At 36.1% G+C, this 24,022-nt stretch overlaps 1 protein-coding gene across 1 annotated transcript in view; it reads left to right on the top strand.

Moving 5' to 3' along the window:
* RORB (RAR related orphan receptor B) overlaps positions 1 to 24,022 on the top strand; it is a 131,272-nt gene that overhangs the window by 1,383 nt on the left and 105,867 nt on the right. The gene's annotated exons all lie outside the window — the stretch shown is intronic.

The following is a 24,022-nucleotide window of genomic DNA, read 5'->3' as shown; positions in this document are numbered from 1 at the left end:
GCCCAGTTCTTTAGGGCGGCTGCTTGCCTCACTCCACGGCGTGGTACAGGGACAAAAAGTAGTCTCTACCGGGGTGTTGGAACGGAGAAGGCCTTACGAGGAGAGGGACACGCTCCGGGTTGACAGCGACATCGCGTGCAGATTTCCTGGGTCTCCAGTTTGCTTTAATGACGGGGGACGCGCTAGAAAGAACTTCTATCTAAGATTTCAGATTGTGGGATGCCAGCTACTGTAAGAGCGTGCGTTAACAGCGCTAGCAAATCACGTGCGTAATTTGCTTTAAAGAAATTGTGACTGTGACATTTGTGCAGAACAACTTAAAAAGCCCTTTTCCCCCCACCTTTCTTAGGGTGTTCTCTGTGGGCCATCTGACAGGAACTTATTTAACAGTGTTTCTCTTAAGAGCAACAGGAAATTGAGAGAAAACACTAAATTCTGTAAAGTGGTCCCTATTGCAGCTCTGCTTCTTGGATTGGGGTTTTTCTCTTTGTCTGAGGGGTCTGGGTTTTTTCTTTTTGGTGTTTTTTTCTTGGTGTGTTTTTGTTTGTTTGTTTTTGTTGTTGGTTGTGGGATTTTTGTTTTGTTTGTGGTTGGTTTGGTCCTTTCCCCTCCCCTCCCTGCCTCTGGAGTGCCTCCAAGGCAGGTCAGTGGGGGTAATTTTTGAAACGAGCCCACCCAGTGCCCCCTGGGCAGGAGCCACGTCTCCCGTTCTTGCGGGCAGTTTGTCCAACCGAGCTACGGCGCCCAGGCTTTTCCTCCCCCGCCTCGGGTCGGCCCGTGCTGCAGAGTGCAGGAGACCCTCTTGGCAAGGAGGAAGTGAAATGTCCTCCCTCTTTTCTGACCTCTTCCTTTTAAACAAGGCCCAGGACGGCCGAGCGGTGCTGGGCAGGGAGAGTGAAACAGAGCCCGTTGCGCACCTGATTGCATCGCTTGCGGGATGTGCCCCAGCACTGCCACCCCCTAAGCTGTGCTATCACCTAGTGTTCGTGAAAAGGTGCTGCTCTGCCCCCAGAATGCGAATTTATATTTGCGTTGTATTTATGCTTGCTCAATAGGAAACTTACAGGTGGGGGAAAAGCGCTGGGATGGAGAGAGGAGAAAACAACAAACATGCAACGTTCATCCTTGTTCAAAACTCATGTGCAAGAAGTTACTAAACTTATGCTTTGCATCATCTTTAAAATGACAGTGCTTGACCACCCCCTCAAATGAACAAGAAAATTGTATGTTAAGTGAGCATCTGTCCATTGCATTTGTGGCTTTCCAAATAAAGAAAATTAATGTGTCACAGTTCACAGATTGTAAACTTCTGTGATTCTGTGTTTTTAGAGAACTGTAAGCTTCTTGCAAAGGTGGAGTTGTTTTCTACTATGTTGTATTTGTTGTTGGATTTGAAGGAGGAAGCTCTCTGTCTTGTACATGTGACCTCTTCCTCCAGACTTTCCCAGCCGAGCTGTGATCCTTCCAAGGTGCAGTTGGATGCAGTCAGTGCAACATGCCTAGGATGTGCAGTCACTGCTCTAGTTCCTTACTTGCTTCACATGGAAATGGAGGCTAAAGAGGTCCTTAATATACCTAAATTGTGTTCCTGCCTGCTGCACCCCAAAGCATTGGACAGGGGATGTCAGTGACCCCATCCCATGGAAGCACACTTAGCCTTGGGGTAATCTCAGCTGTTGTGCCAGTACATTAGTCATTGGTCCTGTCCTATCCAGAATAATAGTTTTCTGTACTTCAAATCTTGATTTAAATGGATAGTGAGCATTCATAGACATGCTGCCTTACATCAGAACAATGTATAGGAAACTAAGCATTTGTTGCTTTGGAGCGCTCATTGGGTATTTCCCTCTGAACTGGAAATAAGAAGTTTTGGAGTTGAATTACTTCTTTACCTCTATTTTCTAAAGGCAAACATAGGTATAAAAGAAACTTACGATGAGCATTTGTCACCATCTTCCTTCCATCTGTCCTACTTCTGACAGCATCCTGTGAGGGAGTTAAGAGCATAGAAGGTGTACTTCAGGATATTTTTTAGAAAAAGAGGACAGAAAATGCACTAAAATTATTGTGCTATTTAACTAAAAAAAAAAGGATTTTTTTCTTGCAATTTAATTTTTATTAAATTGATTTGTAAAGTTTAAAGCTATTACAAGTTAGTTCATTCTGCATGTAATGCATCTGATATGCAAACATGGAAAAACCACTGTGGCAAAATAATAGTATCGAAACACCTACTCTTACTCTGGGAACACGCTGCCTGTACATACACAAAAGCCACGTTTGTGGTCTCAACCATTTGAATTGTGAAACTGACATTAAACTAGTCATACCCAGGTACTCCATTATTGAAAAGGTAATATTCGAACTTGTAGTTGGAAGTCTTACTAAAACGCTATATATTTTATGTTTTCAAGAAAAGGCACTCCACAAAATCCTGAAGCCAAGGTATTTGAGCAAGTTTCTCCGTGTAGTTTTCTCTTGTTGGTGTCAGGAATGAGAAATAACACATGTTATATGATGATACATAGTTACTCCATTTATGTAGCATCACTAAAATATTTGTAAGGAATTAGAAAAGTGTGATCAAACAAATCTTATCTGCAGTATTTATGAGAAAGCTTATTAAGTAACATATACAAATAGTCTGAATAACTAAGAAAGTTCTCCTTAATTGAATAAATGAGTAAAGGGAATTTTTTTAAACTCATTAACTCAAAAGAAATTTTACTTCACAAGTTATTCCAGGAAAAGTAAATGCAACTCTATTTGGAATATATAACGTTAATATCCTAAAATATGTCAATACACACACTGACTATTTAAAGAGAATATCGTAAGGGAGCAGAAACTACTGATTTTGACAGACTTAAGACCATAGCAAAACCTAATTGTCATCACAGTGTAGTGCATCCAGCTCCTACTAAACTGAATAATGTTATTTGACTTCATTGAGATTTCTTGTTATGTGACAGAATACAAGTTTCTGATGTCAGACTTTTGCAGGTAAAATTTTAATAAATGTTAGTAAATGCTTAGAAAATCATGAGTCAGTAATAAACTGTTACTGTGTCACATAATCAAAAAATACAAACATATATAGTCAATATACACCTCTCCAGAATGAACAAAAGTTAAACCAGAAGCATAAGAACCTATTTGTACCTCAGCAATGCTTTTAATTTGTATTTCATCATATTTACATTCCAAATAATATCTTCCATTTATCTTTAACTGTTGTATTATGCTATGGTGTTTGGGGCAGGAGTCAAGTACATAATGAAAGTTCATCAAAAGAAGGCTATATAATTTAATACCATTAGATTATTTTTTTTTGACAAAATTGTTTTTCATAGAAAAAATCCTGGTGGCTGTTAATTTAACAGCTATGAAAATACCACATTCATTGGCTGGAAACAATTTCTCTTTTGTGATATGGAAAATGTCAGACATCCACCACTGGTCCTTTACAAATATGGCGAGAAGCAGTAACTTGGTAGGATTGTCCAATTTGACAATACAGTCATGATTTCAAGTAGAGGTCACCTAAATTGTGTTTTGTGGTTAAAAACTGTTATCAGCATTTGAGGAGTAAATCTTTCAGATGAAAAAACCCATACCTTCTAAGTAAATAAGAATTCTGGAAGTCATAATTTGTGTTTAAAGCATATTTGTGCTAATTTGTGGAAAGTCTTTAGTGTGCTATCAGAGGTATTGCTATATAGGATAGTGATATATGCCTGTTCAGAAACATATGGATAGTATACCTTCAGCAGTACTGAGTGTTATTAAATGGTTTGAGGAGGTAGGATTGCCATAGTACAGGCACTGGTCACCTGATAAAGAAAAACAAATCAAAGGAGTGAAATATTCCCAAGCAATCCAAGAAATTCTACCTCTCAAGTGCAGTGAATTCTCAGAAATGAAGGTCCATGCTATGAAACTGAAGAATGTATGCTTTGTAGCTGAAGATGCACAGAGGAGTAAATATTGATGGAACTAATCATCAGCTGAATAGAAATGAGATTCATCAGTGCAACAGTATAATGGGTTATGTTAACCAGCCCTCTTGCCCATACGCTGCCCTTTCAACCCATGACCCTGTCCATTTTGCTCTTAATGAGGGAAATCACAGGTGTTCTAACGGTATTTATGGTAAATTGGACTAAATATAGTAGTTGTATAAATAAACAGTTGTAGTTACATAAGACAAAATGGAAATTATTGAAAAAAAACAAGAAAGTTTGAGCACTGCTACACCATCATGAGGTAACAGTACTGCATTAGTGGTTATTTGTTGTTTTACATTTCTAGGCTGCTGTCCTAGATACTTGCTGTTGAGCTTAGTAATAAACCTTGTATATCAAGTTAAACCTAAGTATAAATTTTTAAAACCTGATACATTTGAATTTAAAATCAGTTTCTTTAAGAGCATCTTTTAACAGCTTGTACTTTTAGCACAGTTGGGGCTTTCCATAATGACTTTCATAGACAAGCTATAGATGTCAAAATGTTGTTCTTTGTGCTTCGTGTTTATGAAGTTCAGTGTTGTTCCTTCCGATTCTGTATGCAGTCTGGGCAAAGTCTGCAGTGCAGCTTTGAGAGTAAGATATCACAAAGTGTCACTGGGGGTGGCAGACAGAAGGTGCCTTTTGGATTGTGCCGTTTTCCTTTTTGTTTCTAATATTGCTTTCATGAGCATATTGAAAACTCTAATTTATGCACAAGATTGAGACTACAGTACAGCTGTGATGGCCTGGTCCTTGTTTGACTGAACAATGCTTACTCACTTGAGTGGTCCTATTAATAAGACATTTGGCCCTCTGCATTTTTCCAGTCTTAGAACTATTTTTTATAAATCAGAAATGTTCACGCTTAACTTTGCCAGACACATTCTCTTGAAAATTTATGCAAACAGAATAGCAGCTGTTTCTGCCTCTGCTACAAGTATATACGCTAATTTAGTTTGACATGAATGTTGTTATTTTGCTGTTAATTGTGAATTATTTTGTTGAATTGCCAATTAAAATGCATCTACACCATTTTTATGGAGGATCTACACTTTTATTGCTGCACAAAAATGCAATAGATTTTTTTAAATCTTATGTTTATCTGGATCATGGCCATTTAAAACCACATACTCATTAAAGACTAAGCATCAAGTAATTATCCTTATTTGACAGACAAACTCATTTAGAAAGAATTATTATGGGCCTTCTTTATGTGAGTAGTTCAGTGAGATTTTGATGGGACTACTGTCATAAATAAGGCAAGCTGAATTTGAGGCTGTTTCTTCTGGATTCCTTGGAAACCCAATGACTTGTGATTGTAAGCAGCATGAATGATTATCAAGGCTTACAGGGAATCAACATCGTAAGAAGCATGCCATGTTAAAAAGTCTTCTTGCCCTGAAATTTCAGTAACAATAAAATCACCTTCTGCTCCTAACTGCCTACTACTCTTCAGTGCTTGAATACAGCTGTTGGCTATATAAATATTTGCTGAAAAAAGATGTTGGTAAACATAGTACATGTTTTCTCTGCTGATGCTGGCATTTAAAAAGTATTCAAAAACATTGTTCTTCTGCTAATTATTAGTAAACTATTTTGATTAATTGTTATGCTTATGCTCATTGCTGGTAAATAATGGCCAAATCAATCTTGAAGTAAAGATTAAGAAAATAAATATATTTGTAATATATTTAGATATGAATATGCTACATAAAGTAATAAGCATTTGAGCATGGCTAAAAAAGGGGTGTAATTTTAAGATTAATTTTGGTGATTATTATAAAATTAGTCATTAAAGCAGTTTGTCTACTTATAGTTGTTCTTGAGGTTCCTCACGTTTAACTGCTTCCTTTTAGTTATCCATGGTCCTGAACACAGCAAACACCTATCACAACAAACTTATTCTTTTTAAGGCTCATATTTCTACTACATTTCTACTGCTATATTTCTCATATACATGGTATTTATAAGTGACTTTACTCTTCAGAGTAACACTTCTAAACAACACGTTTTTCCATTGCATTGAATTTTTTTCACTCACTGAAGTAATCCTTTGAACTAAAAATGTCTTTATCTTATAAGTAATGTATTTATTACAAGTTTTAGTTGTTGGGTTTTTCTGAGTGAAGGTGTTCTTGGCGGGGGGGGTGGAAACTAGATCAAAAGAATACAAAGAAAAAGAAATTGTTAAATTGCAGTTTGGTCTACTGTCAAAATAATGAGCTGTCAAGAGGGTAGCATATTTTGTTTTGTTGGTCTCAGGTGAAATTATGGTTCTCATAAAAAAAACTTCAAATGTAAAAAGGAAAGACAAGGCTGCTTATAAATCAGCAACTCTTAAATCACAATTCCCACAATAACAGGAGGTAAAGTGTGATGGGCTTTATGCACTTTGATAGTTTGCAGAGGTTAGATTATTTAGTGTGTATTGCACATTGAAAGCTTACACTTGTTTCAAAGATTTTTGAAAGCTGTAGGCTCAGACCTGAAGTTGATGGCACGTATCTCTTTGTTAGCTAGCAGACTGAGAACTGCGGAGTAAATAATTTTACAAAAGATTTACTGGAAATAAGAATCTTTTGGAGAAAGACAGTTTAGTGAATTTACTCTATGTGAACTGTGTAAAACTGGGTTTAATGAAACTAAGGACAATATTTTCATTAAAAGTGCTGTTTAGAGCCATTCATACATGTTGTCTTCTTTTTCCTTCTTGAAAAATATGTCTGATTTTACTAGATGATGATAAACTGCTTCCAGTTAACTTTTTGATCTAAGAGCCTACCACAGAAATGCTTTTTGGAAATCTTGATGCTTTGCTGCGAGTACATTTTTCCTTGATCATTTGTGCACGTCAGAAGTGCAGCACTAGTTTTGCTTCTCTAAATCAGATGGAAAAATGAAAGTAAATGTTATATTTCAGGTCATGACAAAGTAGTGAAACCAGTGATCTGTTGTTTCCTTTTTATATTTGTCTGTCTAGAAGAAGAATGAAGTGGCAACTAGCTATGAAAAGCATTGCTTACTTCAATGCACATTGTTTGGGAGATTTTGTGCAGTATTTATACAAAGAATTTATTTAGTATTTAATTGAAATGAAAGGAGAGACCTTGTACAAGACTTGAGGCCAGATATTCAAGTGCAGTGGCAGCATAAATATGAACAAATGCAGCACAGTCTAGTGGCACAGAGAAGTAATGGCGTTAGAGAAGAATATATTAATAAGGCACAAAGCCTTCATCTTTGTGGAGAAAGAAAACTTTTCTTTCGGAGAAAGTTCCACTGATGACCAAGCAAAGATTATTTTAGTTTGTTTAGGAATTTATATTAAACCCATTACTGTTTTCTTCCAGTGCATTATGCAAGTGATCCAAGTACTGATCATTACTAGTATCTGTTAGCAAGCCAGATTTCTTTTAAATAACACAAACCATTCTATCTATAGAAGTACATATGGAAATGGAAAGGTGACACCAGAAACACCACCTTAACTGTTTTGTTTAATATATGGAAACCTATAATAAATATCATACTATAGGTAGTATGTAAGCAGTACTGCACCAGTAATCTTTATTAGATATGCCAAATAGAATAATGGCAGATTAGCACTTAAAAGTAATGTTGCATAATATTGAGGGGAAAAAAAAAGTAAAAATTAGCATCACTTTTACAAAATTTTATCATTCAAAAATCTATACATTTTATTTAGAATACTAGTTTCGTCTTAGCCATAGCCAATTTTGGAAAACTCATTTTATATTAATCTCTCGTATAATTAATCAGAATAGTGAGGAAGAATAAAATAACAATATCAGTAGAGGCAAAGTATGGTTGATTATTATCCATTGAGAATATTTTAAACTACAGATTTTTCCATGGTATAAAGCATGTCAACATCATTTTCCACTGCAACTTAGAAAGCAATTCTATACGCTTATGAAAATAAAATCTTTATTCAGAGCTGGTTGAGAATAAAGGCGTTACCAGTGTCATAGCAGGCATTACAATGTTAAAGATGAAACCTCAAAAGTATCTAGTAACTTTCATAATTTAATTCATAATGTATTATTAAAAAAACAAAAACAAAAAACAAAGAGATTAAAGAAAACATTGCATGCTCTGCTCTGAGATTTTGATGAGCAACAATATTCACACAAAGGTTTTTTTGAGAAACTATTCATATGTGACAGTGTTTCAAGCAAATGTATGTTACAGTATATTATATCAACTGAGTGAAATCTTGTCTGCAGAGCTGTGTATCTTTAATTTTGAAACGGAATTCTCTATAGACTTGGCTGGAGCATTTTACTGTAGAACTCATGGTACAGTATGTCTCACTAGTTTACAGCCCACTGATTTTCAGAAAATGGGAGAGCTAATCACTTTTGAGTTCAGTGGATAAGAGGGGAGAGAACTTGTGCTGTCTTATTTAGGTGCTTATGCAGAAGTTGCTTTCTTTTCTTATCATTGATTTGAGTTTGCCAAAATTCCAGTATTTATTTTTGAAATCACCATTTGTCAAGATGAGTTCTAAATCAGCGATTCCTACAAACTCTAGTGGAACTACCATGAAAACAACACGAAATAAGACCTTTTGCAGCAAGTTATTTTCAGGCTTCAACAGAATTGAGAAGAAAAAGATTGTACCAGCTGCATCATAAAACTGAAAGAGAGAAATGTACGCTTTAACAGGGTGTTTAAACAGCAACAAGAGAAAAGGAGGAGGGAAAAAGATGATGATTTTGTATAGAACTCAAACTAAATAGAAAGGGTGCTGTTTTGAAGGAGAGAGAGTGATGTGGAAGAACTAAGTGGAAATGTAAAGGAAAAGAACAGGATATAAAACAGAAGAGAAAGGAGATGAAAGGGGTTTTTTATGTGAACAGTCCTGTACTACAAAATGCTGGACTTTTCAATTTCCACTCATTGCAGAAGGAGTTAACTACAGTTGGCATGCTGTTAAAAATGAGAAAGAGAAAGAAATGTGTAAGTAATATAAAAAAAAGAAGAGAAATAAAGAAAAGTATGAATGTACAATATGAATGTATTCATTGGGCTACTTTCTATTACTTTGTGTTGCAAATAGATTTGTTGTAATGGGTCTTCAAACTGTTTGGTATTCAGCTAAAAACTAACATTAGACATCCATTCCCATTCATTTCACTATGTATATCTAGAGCTACACTACTCAGGAGTGCTGCAAGTTGGAACATCACATACACAGTTATGTAAGCTGTCTGTACAAGTTTGGCATTCACTGCACTTCAGCCAAGTTAGTATTTCACAAAATTAAAATGTCATTTGCAAAATACATCCAAACCTGATCTTTTTAAACTCTGTATCAAATCAGATTAGGAGTTTTATTTTCTATTTTCCTATTATTTTCCTGTCCCTCTATCTTTCTCTGTATTTTTTTTCTGTCACTTTTGTTGAAAAGTAGTACACTCAGGAAAGCACTTGACACTGAACTTCATTCACTTGTCAGAAAATGTGTAGTTGGTTCCCTAGACCATGCATCATACAGCTCTGTGTCTTACAGAAAGTTACTTTGTTCTTTTCAACCTTTTGTTTCTTTTAGTTTACCTTTGGTTGGGATATGCTGTAGAGAAGAAATAAACAGTTTTTTAAATCTTGGCCAGGCTACATCTCCATCGTGTACCTCTATTACATTTGTATGCCTGTAGCCTTGGAAATAAAAGAGGTCCTTGCAGCTGAATCTTGCTTGTCAGAACCTGCTTTTTATCTTGTTTGGTAAAGAGTATAACAGTATCTTTTAATTTCATTTTTTGTTTGTTTGGTTTGGTTTTTTAACAATTATCTATTATGTAGACTTTAACTTTTGGAGATTGTGGAAATATGTAGCAGTAAAGAGAGAATGTTCAGTCTAATTGCAGCATAACATTTTTTTGTGAGACAGAAATAACATCTTTAAATCTTTTTTCCATGCTCAGAAGATAAATGGGGAATGCTCATGTGATGCTCTCTATTTCTACAAGACCAGAGTGATTTTTAAGTATATACCCTTGACTAACTTTTCATACTGGAGCAGCCCCACAGAAGTTATTACAGAACCAAACAATTGCAGAACTCTCTATGATGGAAAAGAAAAATATTTCAATTTTCAGAAAACTGCATTGGTAGTGTAGGAGGTACATTTACATGAAATCTCTTGATTTCCCACATCCCTCCTGGAATTTTCTGTAAGTCCTAAGCATAAAACAGGCAGAGAGCCAAGCTGTCATCTGTTAACATCTATTTCATCCTCTCTCAGGATCAGTTGAGCTAGAGGAGAGCGAATGTTTCAGAGGAAGTCTTTATGCTGTTACAGAAATGTTTAGGAATACATCAGGTTTTGACCCACTGTTCATCTACATTTTCTCTGGGCAGAGAGCAGCAGAATAAAATCATTTCAGGAAAACAGATGCTATTAAATACATATTGTGATTTTTCATAATGTCCAAAAAGCATTTTTAATACATGCTTCTCTGTGGAACAAGAAAAAGGATGAACCCTTAGTTTACTGTCAGGAATAATATAAAATGTTTAGGAGTTATATTTCACTGAAGGAATAAGGCTATTTCTGTGGACATACTAATCATTGCCTAGCAGCTGACTTAGGAGTACTGAACAGTATTTTACTTTCTGCTCAGAAAGGTAACTGAAAAGGTTTTGGATTTTAGATGTATGAACAAAAATGTTTCATCTTTCTTGAGGGAATAGGTGATATTTTGATACATTTATGCATAAAATGCTTTAACAATACCTTAAAAATTAAATAACGTTGTTTTCCCATTTAAAAAATCCTTTCTGTTTACAGTAGGAGATTTATACACATCCATGCATACAAATTTACCTTAGATATCTATGTATTTTTGTAGTTTATAATGAAGATGGAAAAGAGGAAATAAAATGCCATGTTCCAATCCTATTTGTATATTAGATTTTTCTCTTAGACCTAAGCGGTTGTTCTGATGTATGTTTATTGGTTTTGTCCTTTATTGCAGTTCACCTTTTAGATTTTTTGGTACTGTATTCATTTAAATTCCCACCTCCACTGCTCTTTGATTACTTATTGCTTCTTGATATGTTTCATACTCTTTTAATCTTTGTTGTTCCTAATTTTGTGAGCTGCTTCTGTCACAGGTATACTGGAAGACTCCATAGAGAAAAGCTACTGAATAGGTGTTAAGGATGAACTTGGAACATGAACCTTCCACACTGTTCTTTAGTCATTAGAAAGGCAGATTGAAAAAGACCTTGTAACTCCCCAAGTCTGTAACCAGACTAATCTATAGTTACACACACTCATTAATGCTTTCTGTAGTGGCATTTAGCAAACATTCATGTACAAGAAAGCCAAAAAAACACTGAGTTTTGTTGTTTATTTACTTTGTTCTCCTGCGTGACTGTTTTGACTGTTTCTACCTCTGTGAGAGGTAATAGTTCCTCTTCTATTGCGGATTCAGTCAACAGCTTTGTACAGTAAGGAAAAAAAGCAGAAAATTTTTTTGCTATGACATTTTGTCAAATTAGTTAAATTGAAACTTTGCTAGGGGGCTTGCTCTGTGATGCCTTCACAGATGGTGTATTCTTTACTTGAAAAAGGTGCCAGATTGATGCTTCTTCTGTACCCTGCAAAGGTTTAACACCTCTTCCTGAAAGAGCTTTTGGTATGCAAGTAATTGAATGGATGAGGTGACTGATTGGCAAAAGTCCTTGTAAGGCTGATCTTGTTTGGTGCATCTTAGACCTCTAGCGGAGGTCTAAGGAGCTCAACTGCCCATGGCAGTGGAGCTCTCTCACTCCTGTGCCTTTTCCCCACTGTGCCTCAACAGTGACCTTGAAAGACCCTTTTCCTGTAGCTGTTAGAACCTTGGCCTAGCCGCTTACAGTGCCAACAGGGGTGCCAATTAGAGCTATGTGGTGGGTTTTGTTTTTCCTTTTTAATGAACAAAGTCCACTGAGGCCTGGATTGACACCACCAGCTTACTTCATGCAGGCCACCAAGTGCCATGGCATTTTAATTTTGCTCAGTCACTACTGACCTGGTGTTGAACCTTCGTCTGTAATCTGTATACAGTCTCTGTATCTATCATTAATTTTAAATTGTTGCACGTAGTAGAAGACATCTGCTTCTGAAGTAAGATATGTGAATAAAGCATATTATTATGTAACAAATATGTAAAATATCTCGGGTTGCTCCATGCAGATAGATGCTGAATTTGACTTTGCTGTTATAAAGTTCACAAATTTTATGAGAATTCTGAAGACTCAACCAGGCATACACAAAGTTAACAGCAGGAATGACAGGAGCATTAGAATTTTATATAAAATAAAGAGGATCTTGTGTGTTACAATGAGCTTTTTGCAATCTAATGTAGAAACATGAGAGTCTCTATTCTGTTTTGTGCTTCTCATAAATGATCTTTGGACATTTCTCTTTACCAGGGACCTTTCTGTCAAAAGTATTTAAGCATATTCAGATATGTCACAAACTTCTAATATTTCAGAGATAGAAAATTAAGTTGAAAAATTAAGTTATTAAGTCATAATAGGCCTGCAGGTTGGACTGTGGGTATATCCTCTACAAATAGCTGTCTCAATGCTGAAAAGCGTATGTATGAAAAAAGTATTTTCAACATATAAATGTACACACACACATATATATATGTGTGTATATATATATATATATATCTCCATGAAGAGGTTATAGAAGGAATCATGTAAATGGTGAAATAGCTTAGCAAGTTATGCCAAACAGGAAAAAAAAAAAAAAAAAGTATTCCAGTTCAGTACATTCATCTGGCTAAATTTCTGAGAAAGAGAGAAGACTAGAAGCAGGGGGGGCAAGTGTGTGAGTGAGTGTGAGTGATTTTGTAAAGAATTCCATGTTAAAGATGGGAGAACTGGGGGAGGGAGACACTTTAGCCTCTCCTTTCAGTACTTCTCCCTCCTGAGTACATTTACTTCCATCACAATGGGCTAGAAGAGATCTTTGTTTAGTCGTGCAGTGCCCCTGAGATCTAATTTAGCTTTTATAGCAAATTCAAAAAGCAATAGAGTGAACAAGATAGAGCAGAACAAAGATGTGAGTTTGCACCACAGATATTGATACTGTGAGTTGCTTCTGTAAATCCTTTAAGATAAATTCTCCTGACTTGGATTTTCTGCTAAAGGAGGGCAGAAGTTTAGAGATGTACTTTGTTTGATTTATTCAGCTGTGATAGTGAGGAGATGGTATTAATGTGTGTTGCAGGGCAGCAGTGGCATTATCACTCTTAAGAAGTAAAAAGGCATTAAAGACAAGAAGAAATGCATAAAAAATTATTTTGCTTCTGAAAATATTTTTTTTTATTAAATCATACTGTTAGAAGCATATATTGAGTCTAATTCTTTGAACATTACAAAAACATTTGCAGGAGTCTAAAAACCTAATGTTTGACATTTCTTATTCCTTTACTAGAGTGACTTCTCTGTATTTGAGAGTTCAGAACGGTTTTGCCTTCTTTTAGGGCAAAATTCTGAAAATTCATCTTTGGCCCTTTGGATTTAGGGCTATCATAATGGTTTTGCATATTTTTTTCCTGTAGTTTGCAAGTTGATATTTTCATAATGAATGAAGTTGTATTGTGTGTTCATGTACCCCAGTGAATCTTACCCAGTAGGACCCTTTACAATAGAGTGTTGACATCAGCTCTGAGTCACACTACAGATGTGCCTTGTGATTATCGCTGTTTTAAATGTACAACGTGAAAAATTCAGATGTGGGGAAAATTTTCTTTGGAGTAATGTACCATTCTGTTCCCAATGCACAAATAATGCTTGGACATCTTGAGTTATGGACAGCCAGCTAATATACTTTTTGTTAAAATGAGATGAGATTAAAGAATCACCTGTTCGTTAATTTAACTTGAGGTGTTATTGGTACTTTTATGGCTGATCCAGTTGTCCTGCAGGTTCATATTTTACTTTAACATTTCCTTCAAAGAAAATTAGATAAAACATGGGCTTGTCAACAACATATAGAAAGCTGGTTTGAGTCAGGTCAAATGCATGCATTTAAAAATGCATGCTTTTAAGGAAGTCATATTTATACTTTATTTATCATCTAATTTCAATTTGCTTCCTGTTCCTCTTCTGAAGAGCTCTCACAAACTACTTCCACAAACTTTTGCCCGCAAAGGCAATCACTGGTTTGGGTGACTTCACCTTGCTGAAACTTGTTGCTGCGGTTGCTAGGCAGCCCCATTAGAACCAGCCGAGAGCACAGAGCAATTCCCCTCAGCAGCAGATTTCAATTAAAGATCTGGATATACAGCTGGTTTCTTTGACTGGTCAGCTCCGGTAGCCAAATGAAAGGCTTCAAGAGCTGTGCTGTGCAACAGCTTGATTCCTTAAGGTTTTCTTTATTAAATTCAGGCTGAGTATCCTAGAAAAATATTTAAAGAGATAATTGAGCTGTTTGTGTTTTCTCTTGAATATATCAGTTTGGAGGGGGAGCTACTGTTTGCACTGATAGGTTTTTTTCCTTCATTTTCAAAGTAGGTTTTATCCCCTCTGTGGTAGGTTGAGGAGAAAACCAACTGAACACAAACCAACGGAAAATCCCCCTTTAATCTGTCGCGTGATTAGGAATCCGTCAAAAAGATCCTGTGCAAATGTTCTTTTCTGCCAAAGAAGGAAGTATATGACACATTTTTAATAACATTTTGGGATCTTGTTGGAAATATTACATCTTAAGCAGTATTAATCTTCTGAGATTAATGGAGAAGCTTTGGGATTAACACATTACTTTGCCATTCTAAAATAAAATTTAAAAAATTAATTAAAAAAAGGTCTATTTTTGTGTGTTGAGGAGTTAATGGGAAACTCAAAATTTAAGAAAAGAAAATTATTTTAGAACAATGTCTTGATGTGTTGAGTTGCAGCTGGAAAAACCTAAGTGACCAGAGCAGATTTTGGGATCATGTCAAAATCTCAGTTAATTGTGATAATTTGACTTAAATGAGAGATTGAAGAAGCACTTTTGTAGACATGTGGCGGTCTTGTCTTGCCAAAGTGTAAATACTTCACTTTTGCCTATCATGTTTGTGGGCAGGTAGGGCAGAATTTAGCCATTGACTTCATGGTGAGAAATATTTTGTATCCTCAGTACTCTCTTAATATACATCTTACTACCAAAGATAATGCAGAACTTCTTTCTCAGATATACACTAATCTCAGCTTTGCTGTTGCTGCACTAGTGTTTTCAACCAAATTCTGAAAATACATAGGACTAACCTATTATTTTAGTCTTTCTGTTGAGAAATATTACTGAAGAAAGAGCATGTATAGTGAAATTTATTATGATTTGTATTCTGGTCTGTTTGCTGACCTGCAAATCTGTAGTTTTCCTCAATTTGGCAAAGTGTTACTGTGAAGATTTTTTGCAAAGTATTTAATTTCATTAGAGGGGTGTCCAAAGGCTCGCTTTCTCACCAGTTTCTGTCCAAATGCAAAGCATTCCTATACTCTGCAAAGAAAGAAACACCATGTTTCCATTTTTAGGTAACCATTTAGTTCTTGGCCGTGTCTAGGTTGTTCAAGGTCTCCTAAAGGTTTCCTGAAGTTTGTTCCACTCTTCCACTATTTTTCATTGCCAGAAATGGTCTCTAGGGTACCATTGGGCTGGATACCTAATTCATGAGCTCTCCAAGCATCTGTATTGAGATCATCATAACCCTTCATACCCAAAGCTGGTGCTGCATACAAAACCCCATAATCTACTTCGTATGATGTCTTTGCTGTCTCATCTAATGCCATTGTCCATCCATTACAAGGTTTATGTATCATCTTCTTTGCCACCCTATGTGGACTTCCTGTACTCTGCTGGAGATCAACATAGCTCAGTAGCACCAAAGAGGCTTGTCATGGAGGGATATGGGGAATTAATCTCGAGAAAATAATCAGGACATTAAATCAAGAGAGAGGGATTCCAAGATAATATAGTCACTTAACACTCAACAGGGGCCAACAAAGCTTATTATTGACAAGTAATTGACAAGTGTCAAGTGCTTTGTCTCTCCTTGTTCAGACTGAAGGTAAACAACGAGTACAACTCCTCTCATCCTATAAAAAGATAAAGCTAAATAAAAAAAATTTACTTCTGCTTAAATGTCTCTGTTTTGGTTTGGTTGGTTTGTGGGGTTTTTTTCCAAAAACTGCTCAAAGCATTAGATAAGGAGTATATTCTTGGTACAACATGCAATTCAGCACTTGTTTGAGAAATGGTGCTGAAGACATCAAGGTGAAGAATGGACAGTAGCAAAATAAGTATCTTCTACTGTCGCTTTCTGCAAGACTGCTAAATTAATTGTACCTCTGCCTCCGTAGCAAGAAGTATTAAAAAAAAGCTCTTGTCATCAAAGACACATGTATCTCAGTCCAGTTTAAAAGTGAGGATTTCCTTTCCAGACACTAAGCCTGGATGAAAAAAAAAAAAAACCAACAAAAAAACACCAGGAAAATTCCCTGCCAAAAAAGCATACCATGCAAACTCTTCTAATGGCGTAAGGGTTATTGCAGTGTTCACAGCCTTCATGTTTACTGTCTAGCCCATCACCAGACTAGTTATTCTAGGGAACTATTTTGGAAGGTTATGTTGGTTGTATCTCAGCAAGATCCTTGTCTGGAATAAAACCATGCCAAATACTATGAAAATAAATCATCTTTCCTCTGTTTACACACAGATAGGAGAAAAGGATAGGCATCTTTTCTACCATGGTAGCCTAAATGATGATGAGCTTAACATGTACAAGGGTAGAACAGAACATCAAGTCTTTGCTTATTCAGAAAAGATGGGAGGAAAGAGGAGAGAGCAGGATGGAGAGGAAGGTCAAGATTGGGGTCAGGTCAGGTGCTGTAGCTATGAATCACTCATGGAATTTAGCCCACTGTTTGTGTTCTCTAATGTCCTACCTCTGGGAAAACCTGAGAGGGAAGAAGGCTTCAGAATGCAATGTAAAATCACTTTCTTCTCTTATCTTCTGAGTGAAATATTCTCTATTTCATCTCTATCCTGAAACAGTGAATAACTTTTTTGAGGGTTTTCAGCATCTTTACCTCTCATAAAATCTAAGAGCTACACTAGAAAGTTGTAGTTGCTATGTGCCTCGTAGGAATAGTGTGATATCTTATGTGGCAGGTTTCATAGTAATTGTGCTGCTAAGACCCAGTCATGGCTGGGCTTCGCAAACGAAGATTTGAGAGGGGCTCTACCCACGCTTGCTGCAAGCGCGCTGATGGCTAAAAAGGCCAATGTGAGATAGACAAATCCGGTTGCAGAACGTACAGCAGAGAGACAAGACGCAATTCTTTCTGCGTTGTCTTTTCTCCTCGAGAGTGATCCACCAAATGGATACTGCTGACTTGATTTTTGGCCTATGGTAATGATCTTGGAGGGAGGAAATCATGTGAAGTCAGTGTTGTGCTTGCCCTTATGCAGCTTTTAGCCTTCTCTTGATGACAAAAAGCTGAAGTCTGTCTGAATGATCCTCCTTAGGAAGCAGGGTTTAATTTTGCTAGGAGCCAGCTATAGATAGGCCAGGAAGGACTGACTATGGTAAAAACAGAGTTGCTTATGGGTACCACTCTGGGATGTAATGATGGAGTTGCTATCACTGGCCAGTATTTTGAAGACTGCTCCTTCACAGGCTTACAGATGCTGAGCAAATGATGCTTTCAGATATGGCCCAAGGCAAAGATAGTATGCACAACAAGGAGGTTTTGCCCAGAGGAAGTTTAACAACTGTGTTCTCAGAGGACACTGTAGATGCAGTTTAGAAATAATATTTGTTATTTGAGCTTTTCACGACACTACCTAGATTCTCTAGGTTTGCAAACTGAATGGGACTTGGTAGGAGAGTCATGGGACACTCAAAGAATATACTATGATTGACAGACATGTTCTGATCAACTAAACCCAAACAGGGAATTGTGAAAGCACTGGATGTCAGAACCGTACTAACAGATGTAGGTATTATTCTAATGCTGAGCTTCGTGTGGCTGCATGGTATACGTTCTGCTCCTTTTTTCACATAAGCAGGTCAGTCGAGCATGTCTCAAGTCAATCAAGGATTTCTAAAGTAGCAAAATTAGGGTTCATACAGAAGGCAACTGCACTGACCAACATTATATTCGCCTACTAACTAAACCACAAAGAACAAACAAAGAGATAGAGAGGTAATTCTGTAAGTCTACTATCTGTAAGAAATATTTCCTGAATGTTTTTCAGAATTTCAAATTCAACATAGGATCACTCTGGTAACATGAGTAACATTATTAGCCTTATAAATTGTGGTTTTGTGATATCACCTCTCACCAGAAAAATTTAAGAGGAATAGATGTGTTAAAAGTTTCTGAAGTACACATTTGAAAGGCATAGCCTGCAGTTGGGCTGGAGATGCTTGTGCCCCATTTACACTCTCTTTTAAGATTCTTCTGAGGATAATAGTGTTTCTGCTGAGGTTAAAGAAGTCATTACCTTGTAGGCCTGAGGTCTCCTTCCCAGCCTAACTTTGTAGGAGAAAGATGAAAAGAATAAATTAGGGCCAAACTGTTTTCTTGCCCACTTCTTGTAAAGCATTCCAGCCACCTGTTCCAGTTTTCCTCTACTTTTACCAGTAATTCTCTTTCACTAGTCTCTTTCTTTCATCTGAGTTTTCTATCTTCTCTGTTTTCAGTTATTTTTTTACTTTTTAATCGCCAGATGCCAGCTTTTGTCCCTCAGCATGAATTATTCCTCCTCTATAGTTCTAGCCCTAAAAATCATGACTTTTCACTAGTCATAGTTTTTAATGATCGAGTTGTATTCCCTAACTCCCTGAATCTCCAAAGGTAATGCTGGATTTCTAATAAGATTAAGTTAGTTTCTTAATCAAGGATGTGTCTGCGAAATTACAGTGTTTTATCCTGGCCTTACATAGCTCTTTGGTTGGTTTACATGGCTTGTATTCAAACCAGTGACCTTGGCGTTATTAGTACCATTCTCTAACCAACTAAGCTAATTCTTAGTGTCTGTACTTCATGAAGGTTGAATATTTTAAAAGAAATTGGTGATTTCACTGTAGTATCTTACTGATTTTAAAGATAGGTTTACTCTGGCAAAGCCACACCAATATTTTTCTTATGCCATAAAAACTTAGATTATTATCCACCAACTCATTATAAATTCATTTTGGCCCTATGATAGGGGTCAACTACAGTACTGTGCCTCTAAAAAACTCTTCTTAGCTGCAGAATCCTTAATTTCTATGAGCCCATTTGCTTTTGACATTTACATTCTTCAGAAATTCAAAGTTGCTGGTTTTTCCTGCTTTTGTTTACATCTCCCCATTTAAACACTCTTTACAGTGCTGAGAGTGTTCCTTCATCTGTGTTCTTTTGAGGATCAAATCCATGAATACACAAGGATATGCCTAACAGAGTTGGCTGTATGCTGACCACTAATGGAGAGGGAAGTGATTGGGGATTTTTATATGTTAGGGCAGAGTTAAGAATAATTCCTCAGGACCCTAGTAACTGTGATCATGTTCCTCCTCAGAAGAGTACTGCAATGAGATTGCTATGGGCAATTTATAACCATCTTACTTTTTGATGCTCCTCATTTATAATACTTCTAGATATTCATTGGGTCAGAAATAGGGCAAGCATGATCTTTTAGCCCCATAAAGCATGACTAAACATCCAAATTTCATATTCAAACCTTGGATCTATTTTCCAGATTTGAAAATAACTGGATAAAATAGGTTGAGTCTGGAAATGAAGCAAGATCTTCCTCCCCGAGAGACTTGGTGACAGTGCTAAAGAACTATGCTCGCTCTCATTCTTTTTTGATCTTCACCTTACTTCCCCCTTTTACTAAGGAGCAGATAGTCCAAAATTGAACAGTGACACAGGGAAAAACTAAGAATATTCATCGCCCCTCATAATGTTTCTGAAACCTCACTGAGTTCATAAAGGTGAGTATTATGGCCTTAGTTGCCATACCACAGCAGTAAAAACAACTGTCTGGATTTTCAACTTGTATTAATCATCACTATTCTGCTGTAAATGTTGAAGTTGTGATAATTTATCCAGCTAGTAATTTGCATGAATGAGTGAGTTGTATTAATGTTTTTAAAGATTATAATTAGAAATGCAGTAAGAGATCTCTATCAAAATAAAAAGTCATCATTCACTTTTAATGGAATGATGATGGTGTCTCCTAAATTTACATCTTCAAATGCTGAAGAGTAAACAAAGATGTTGAAGGATTATCAAAGTCCTAAGAAAAGAAAATAGACAAGAATGACTTATTTTGTTTGAAGTGTATTGTTGCCATCATTTTTTTTCCGTGTTCCATAACAAGAAAAAGTGTCTTAGTTCCCAGTTATGTACAGTGTATGTATCCACACTGAGCACGAGTTCAAAAAGTCAGGCTTGGTACAAGTGTTATGATAAATGGTGTGGATTAGCAGTAGCTTCTGCAGCGTGGAACAGTGCTGTCCTCATAGGGACATCCTAGCTGTGGATGGTGATTCAACAGAAGAGCAGCAGGATTGGGATCTCAGTCGCTTCTTGTCCTACCACATCACCAAGGTACTGTTGAACATAATTGCCCAGTCAAGTTAATGCACCTTAATTTATGGACCACCCTGTGTAGCAGATTGTTTTTCAAGTGGTCCCCTTTGATTTCACTGGAGACAGTAGAGTAAGAATGTAATTCTTATTGAATGCAAGGATTATTTTCATGTCAGAATAGATGGTATTTCTGTCCCTCAGCTCATCCCTTGTACTCAATAAAGATATTTCACAGAAATTCAAGGGGGTTGTTTATTGTGATTTCTCCTCAACCATTAGATAGCCAATTGAATAATTTATTCTTTTATGTAAGCTAAACTTGATCCTCCTGCCTGACTTCTGAGTAAAGTCACTCAGTCTTTTTCCATTTGCTATTTGTAAGACAAAGGTAGAGGGTATCCAAAGATACACTGATCAGGTGAGCCTTGCATCTGACTTCAACACAGATAACCAATACTTTTTTTTATGTTTAAAATTCTGTTTCTTTAAGAAATAAGGCCTTGGTCCTGGCAATTAATTTTTTTCTTCCCTCCCCCCCCCCCCTTCCCACTTCTTTTAATACTCAGGACAGTGTCTCCATGAAGGAGAGAGAGATGCAGTATAGAATTACTGCTTGCATATTCCTTACATTTTCTCTTACTTAGCTCTGAATAACTCTCCAAACACTTTTCCTTGTGCCTCATTACCAAGTTGTCTCATTGCATCTCAATATTTCAGATCCTTTCCTTTCAGCAATTTTCTTGTCCTTTCTGCTGTTACTGCTGTTTCCAGCTGTTTCTGATGTGGTGCTTCCTTGAGGTTTGAAATAAACTTGTACCAAAGAAGTTTTCCTCTGCCAATTAAACCTCTTTTGTATTAAACATTTACAGCCTGTGCAGCACAGCCTGTGTTTAGATATCTCTATTATTAATAATAGGTAGTATTTCATTATAATTAATTAATATTAGGTAGTTGATATGTAATTAATAATTATAATATTAATTATATATCTTAATTATATTTTATATTATAATTTAATCTTAATTACTAAATAATGGGTATTAATAAGAGGTAATATTTGAAGAAAATACTAATTTCCATCGCTTAAAGACTGTTCAGATTATGCATAGCTGAGGTAATATATGCAAACCTGGCCCCGTATTTTGTGTTGCCCTACCCCTTCAGTGCAGCATCCTTCTTACCCTACCAAGCTTTCCTTGGCAGTGCAAGCCTATAACTCTATTCTCTTAATTTCTCTTTCCTCAACACACTTCACTTACCGCTTCAGACAATGTGTCTGTTATTAACCATATACTAAGTATGTTGCTATGTGTAAACCTTTTAATGACACCTGTCCTGCTAACCTGCACTCTATTTCTTTGGATCTTTTCCCTAGGTTAATAACTGTTTCTTAGTCTCTTATCCCAGAGGTGCTTTTGTAATGGACCCCATATCAATGCTGAGGTATTTTTAAAGTTCCTTTTACTAGATAGGAGATTTTCCCATGAGGCATTCAAACATCAATGGCTGAAATTGGATGCAGCCACCACTTTACCCCCACACGTATTACGTACTAATACAAACAAAGAGTGATTACAAATAGAAAAGGAAAAGTTGTGGGAAGGAGAAGGAGGAGAAAAGGCTCATACTGAAGTAGGCAGGGTGGCATTAAGAACTTGCCAAATTAAAAAGTTACTGTCATAGTTCTGAAAAAGACCACACAGTGAAGTTATCTGGTATTTGATTGCCTTTTCTTCATGTTAGTGTATTGCCCTAAATAAACTATCAGGACTTTTCCCAGAACCATAACTAAAACATTTGGCTCATTAGACATAAAAAGGCTTTGTATTGGAGTCTTCCCCTGTATTTTTGGCACATTTACTCTTTCTGCCTTCAGTACGGCAGAGAGTAAGGGCCTTTTTGCAGACCATTAGTATTTTGAAAGAGAAACATGTAGAGAAAGTATCAAAATGTTTGCACACCAGAGTACACTGGGGCTTTTAAAAAATTTTTTATTTTTATTTTAATCAAAATTGTGTATAATTTTAATTATTAGACTTTTAATACTAAATTCTTAAGTGTTTAATTGCACTGACATTCAGTGTCTCTTAGCTTTCCTTAATTGGTCACAATGTCTTGGGAGAATTCTAAAAACTTTCATTGAAATCTGTGTCTTTTTGGCCGATTTTAGTAGCTTTGGAGTATTTACTCTGTCGCGAAACTCTGCATTGTGATAAGTGTTACTGCCATCAAGAGAGCTAAGCAGATACCTATTATGTTTCTTACTGTAACTCAGAGTATTTGACATAAGAAACTGTTTTATGGAGGAATAGGTTCAGACTGGTAATTCATATATTTATTTTGCATATATATATATATATATATATATATGTCATACATATATTCTCTGCCTGTATATAAGGGATCCTGCTGCAGTGATTTTGTTGTGCCACAATAAAGCTTTAGACTTACACTGTGATGTAAGGAGAACTTGTTTGTTTGTTCTAGCCAGGATATGGAAATATGTTAGTTGCCTTTCATTCTTACCTAATACTAGTTTTCTTTTGTAAAGTTATGGAATTAAACTTTTCAGCAGAGACAGTGCTTTTTCATACCACAAGGAAGCTGCAGCCTTTCCTATTGCAGTTGCAAGAATAGAGGTAGTTCATAAACTTACTTGTCTCAAGTTAGAAAGTTGATTAGAAATTTCAAAACATAAGTTTCAAAGTTTCTTGAATGCACTTAGTACATAGAGTACATAATATAGTTAAGATGTAACATTAGAGTTTGTCAAGATGGAAGTTTAGAGTCTGTCAAGACTCACTTATGTTGTCTCTAAATAGCTGAAGCTGGTAATTCTATTTTAAATACCTGTTAACTATGTGTATTAAGCAATGGATTTCTTTGCTTAATTTCTTCATTAAAAAAAAATGTCTAACTTAAATGAAAATAATCAGTTCAATATGTCATAATTACAGAAACATCATCATATAGTTGGAAAAAGTACTGAAGAGAAAAGCAAAATAAATTTCTGCATTACTGTGTATTGGTAAAAACTCAGTGAAGTGGAAGACAGGCATTTGGTTGGCATATTGATTTTTCATTAATGCATAAAGGTTTGCTTACAGGTGAAAAATCGTAGCAGCAAGTAGGGGCTTTGAAGTCCTTTTGTGGAAAACAATAGAAGCAGGAACACCCATCTGCCTTAGTTCTCCGGTTCATCTGGTGTGGACAGATAGTGATGCAAATCTTTTTTGTTTCTGATATTAAGGAGATGAGTGGTAAATGTTTGGTTATTTTGTCTTGTTTGATGTATGTGTGTATCTAAATCTACAGAATTAAGGCAAATTATCATTTTCTATGCAATTTCTTCTGTATTCTTAAGCACACAAAATGAGACTGCAGTTCCCTTCAACTATTCACATTTAGTTGTTACATTT

Source organism: Empidonax traillii, unplaced genomic scaffold (assembly GCF_003031625.1).
Source record: "Empidonax traillii isolate 1590-97213 ecotype Southwest subspecies unplaced genomic scaffold, ASM303162v1 scaffold183:size818647, whole genome shotgun sequence".
Lineage (NCBI taxonomy): Eukaryota > Metazoa > Chordata > Aves > Passeriformes > Tyrannidae > Empidonax > Empidonax traillii.
Note: the sequence above shows the minus strand (reverse complement) of the source record. Positions and strands in the feature narration are given on the sequence as shown.